Source organism: Pan paniscus, chromosome 6 (assembly GCF_029289425.2).
Source record: "Pan paniscus chromosome 6, NHGRI_mPanPan1-v2.0_pri, whole genome shotgun sequence".
Classification (NCBI taxonomy): Eukaryota; Metazoa; Chordata; class Mammalia; order Primates; family Hominidae; genus Pan; species Pan paniscus.
In genome coordinates this window covers 14,444,653-14,449,662 of record NC_073255.2, presented here as the reverse complement: position 1 = coordinate 14,449,662, position 5,010 = coordinate 14,444,653, and the positions used below count along the sequence as shown (strand labels likewise).

The following is a 5,010-nucleotide window of genomic DNA, read 5'->3' as shown; positions in this document are numbered from 1 at the left end:
TAAAACCAAGAGGTGGCTTTAAGGATCGAAAAGTAGAAAGGATTGAAGAACAGTGGAAATGGGAAACAAATAATCACTTTAATAGAGACATTAGTAAGAAGAATGTTGTGCAGATTTAAAATGCATGCAGATTTCATTATAGAAAAAAAAATTTCCTATTTCATACAAGCTGTTGACAGCCAGGTTGTTCTGTCAAAGACAAACACAATCAGAAACTGAGAAAACATAAGAAATTGGTATTTGAAAAGAGAACTATTGTTTCAGCTTCAAAAGATCAAATTAAAAGATAACCTTTCGATTGTATAGTTAAAATAGAAACTATGGACAAGAAAAGAGGTAAATATGATCAGTAAATACACAAAGGCAAGTCTGGGGGCCCACTGTACAATCAAAATAAAGAAGACAAAATTGAAAATGAAGACAAAATGAAGAAGACAAAATTGCCATAACCCTGCTGAAACTGTATGTGTATGGGGAGAAATTTCAATGCCAATGCAAGCAGAGAACAAGTCTTTCAGCAATGAGAAAAGCGATCCAATCGGTGTTTTTCTGTTGTCTCTGTAGATTTTTTTTTTTTTTTAATGTATGGCTTGTTAATGACTAGTAAGGGTTAAACCTTATTTTGATTTTGTTCTTAACTTTTAAATTGACTTTTTATTCATTTTTCCCGTTTTTAAAATGTGATGTTTAATTATTTCTTATTAATAGAAAAAGCTCTTAGTAAAGGTAACAAAAGGAATGGCAGAAGCCGCAATTACTTTTGTGCCAACATAGTAAGAATATTGAGCATCTTCCTGTTGTATTTACCATAAGCCATTTCCCAAATGGTTGTTATATATTTGTATATTTTTACAGACTGTATATTGGGTATGTTTATGCCATAAAATCTTCAGTCTTTGTATTTTCTTTAGTTATCATCATGTTTAGAAGTCCTTCAATTGGGAAAGGTAAGACAAATGTTCTCACATATTTTCTTCAACTTGTTTTAATTCTTGCATCTTTCCATGAGTATTATTTATCTATTTATGTATAAAAAATACACCAAAACATAGCAACTTAAAAGCCACCAACATTGTCTCACAGTTTCGGTGGGCAAGGAGTTCAGGCATAGGTTAGCTAGGTCCTCAAGCTATGAGCATCTCACAAGGCTGCCATCAAGGTGTCAGCCAGGGCTACTGTTGTCTTAAAACCTGATTTTGTTCATTCATTCATTCAGCAAATTTTTATTTAGCACCTACACTCTTATATATATATAAAATATATAATATATATGTATATTATATACATATTTGAAAAAGATGGATGTAGGCTTTCCCACATAAAATTCACCAAATTTTTCTGCTTATAGATCTGACAGTTCTTTTATAGATGACAGTTCTGCTTATAGATGAATCTGACAGTTCTTTTGACTTTACTTATTAAATATTTATAGCCAGTGCCAACCTTTTTTTCTTTTTAAAATGCTGATGGTTATTTTAGAACATTTACTTTCCCATGGGAAATTTAAATATTAATGTATGCCTCTTAAACTCACCAAAATTGAATTTTAATTAAAATTGATATCCATTTATAGCTTAATAGAGGGACAATATACATAGTTTGCACTATCAAGTAACATAGTAGATCTCTTCAATGAGCCAAATGTCTTTTATGTGTTTCAGTCAGATTTTTAGATATCTCTTTTTATACCACAAATATCTGGCAAATTTTATTTCTAATTATTTTAATGTCTTTTAATACAGGGTTGAGAATGTACACAGCAGTTTATATTACAAACTAATTATTCTAAGTATTCCAATAAGGATTCTTATATTTTTGTGTTATTTTAATCAGCCTTCTTAGTAAATGTTAATATTTATAAATTCTAAGAGTTATTACAATGTTTATGTAGTCTTCAATCATATCAAATCCAAGAAACTATGATCTTGACACTATTTTTCCAATTATTACACGTTGCAATTTGTATTATCTTCTGAAGTATTGTCCTTTCCAGAACACACAGTATATTAAATGACACCACAGTTAGTATGCAGTCATGTGCTGTATAACAACATTTTGGTCACCAGTGGATCACAAATACAGTGGTGATACCATAAGATTATAATGGAGGTGAAAAATTTCTATCACTTAGTGGCATCATGGCATTATAACCATCATAACATCGTAGTGCCACATGTTACTCACATGTCTGTGGTGATGCTGGTATAAACAAACCCACTGTGTTGCCAGTGGTATAAAAGTACAACACATACAATTGATGTGCAGCACGTAGTACTTGATAATGATAATAAAAGACTGTAACTGGCTTATGTATTTAGTACACTATACTTTTAATCATGATTTTAGAGCATACTTTTAAAACTCATCTTAAAAGAAAATTAATGGTAGAATAGGCTCAGGCAGGTTCTTCAGGAGGTGTTCCAGAAGAAGGAATTGTTATCATAGATGACAGCTCCATGTGTGTTATTGCCCCTGATGACCTTGTAGTGGGACAAGATGCGGAGGTGGATAACAGTGATATTGATGATCCTGACCCTGTGCAGACCTAGGCTAATGTGTGTATTAGTGTCTTAGTTTTTAATTAAAAAGTTTAAAGTAAAAAAAGAAGAAAAAAGCTTATAGAATAAGCATATTAAGACAGAAAATATTTTTGTACATCTGTGAAATGAGTTTGTGTTTTAAACCAAGTGTTATTACAATAGAGTCAAAAAGTTAAAAAAAGTTTATAAAGTAGTTATAGTAAACTAAGATTAATTTATGATTGAAAAAAGAAAAATATTTTTATATACTTGGTGTATCCTAATTGTACAGTGATAAATTCTATAGTAGTGTACAGGCTTTCACATTCATTCACCACTCACTGACTCACCCCGAGCAACTTCCAGTCCTGCAAACTCTATTCATGGTGAATGCCCTGTACAGGTGTACCATTTTTTATCTTTTATACTATATTTTGAGTGTGTCTTTTCCATGTTTAGACACACACAAAACTGATCATTGTGTTATAATTGCCTACATAATTGAGCACAGTGACATGCTGTACAGGTTTTTACCCTAGAAGCTGTAGGCTGTACCATCTAGCCTAGGCTATACAATCTAGGTTTGTGTAAGTACACTCTGTAACTTTCTCAGAGTGACAAAATTGCCTAATGATGCATTGCTCAGAATGTATTCTCACCATTAGCAATTTGTGTTTCTAAAATTAACATGAGTTCTTCTAGGTTATTATTATGACAAATGTTGTCCATTGAATTCTAATAGACAATTTAAAACAGCATTTTAAGAAGCTATTCATTCTTTCTAGTTTCTAAAAAATTATACTTAGAAATTGTTGAAAATTTTAGAATTTTTATATTATTAGATAATTATCCTTATTGTTATCAACAAAATATTTTCACATAATAAACTAATTTAAGATATTTAATCATTAAACAAGCTTCACACTTTAAAAATAACCCCAATGTATAATGAAATGTGATTTTAGTAAAGTCTTACATTAATTTATGACAGTGTGTTATTTTTAATTTTTGTTTCTTTATTTTAAGTGAAATTGGCTATAATTTTCTTTTCTTTTTTTTTTTTTTTTTTAGGTGAGCTCAGGGGACTTTATTGATGGTAACCGACAAGGTGGGGCTCCCTAGGCCCCTCCCTCTTCAGGGGGTCTGCATGGAAATTGTGAGGAAGGGAGATTCTCATTGTGGTGGGGGACTGAGTGCAGCAGTGAGCTCCCCGGCAGTTGAAGGCCTCTCTCTTCCTCTTGCACTCTCGTTGGGGTTGGTGGTCTGGGGGGTCTTACTTCTTGGAGGCCATGTGGGTCATGAGGTTCACCACCCTGTTGCTGTAGCCAAATTCATTGTCATATCAGGAAATGAGCTTGACAAAGTGGTCGTTGAGGGCAATGCCAGCCCTAGAATCGAAAGTGGAAGAGTGAGTGTCGCTGTTAAAGTCGGGGGAGATGACTTGGTGCTCAGTGTAGCCCAGGATGCCCTTGAGGGAGCCCTCTGATGCCTGCTTCATCACCTACTTGATGTCATCATATTTGGCAGGTTTCTCCAGATGGCAAGTCAGGTCCACGACCGACACGTTGGCAGTGGGAACATGGAAGGCCATGCCAGTGAGCTTCCCATTCAGCTCAGGGATGACCTTGCCTACACCTTTGGTAGCTCCAGTAGATGCAGGGATGATGTTCAGGTTAGCCCACAGCCGTCATACCACAGTTTCCCTGAGGGGCCATCTACAGTCTTCTGGATGGCAGTGACGGCAAGGACTGTGGTCATGAGTCCTTCCATGATACCAAAGTTATCATGGATGACCTTGGCCAGAGGCATTAAGCAGTTGGTGGTACAGGATGTGTTGCTGACAACCTCGAGGCTCTTATCCTACTTCTCATGGTTCATAACCACAACGAACATGGGGGCATCAGCAGAGGGGGCAGAGATGATGACCCTTTTGGCTCTCTCCTGCAGGTGAGCCCAAGCCTTCTCCATGGTGGTGAAGAAACTGGTGGCGTCCACTATGTACTCAGTACCAGCATCACCTCATTTGATTTTGGTGGGATCTCTATCCTGGAAGATGATGATGGCAATTCCATTGATGACAAGCTTCCCGTTCTCAGCCTTGATGCTGCCATGGCATTTGCCACGGGTAGAATCATACTGGAACATGTAGACCATGTAGTAGAGGTCAATGAGGGAGTCATTGATGGCGACAGTATTCACTTTACCAGAGTTAAAAGCAGTGCTGATGACCAGGTGCCCAATATGGCCAAATCCATTGACTTGGGCCTTTACTTCCACCATAGTGTGTCAGGGATGCCAATGGCGCTGCATGAGAAGATGCAGCTGTCTGTCGAACTGGAGGAGCAGAGAGCCTATAATTTTCATGTTGAACTATTTTATGTTAATTTTATTAAGTTATGCTAGTATAAAATGTTAATTTAAAAAAATACATATTTTTCTAGGCTTTGGAATGCTTAAGTACAATAAAAGTTATTTGGTTCTTTGACTTTTG

General features: G+C 35.6%; 1 pseudogene; it reads right to left on the bottom strand.

The window, feature by feature from the left end:
• Positions 1-3,512: 3,512 nt before the first annotated feature.
• On the bottom strand, positions 3,513-4,799 carry LOC106634939 (glyceraldehyde-3-phosphate dehydrogenase-like; annotated as a pseudogene).
• Between the last annotated feature and the right edge of the window lie 211 nt (positions 4,800-5,010).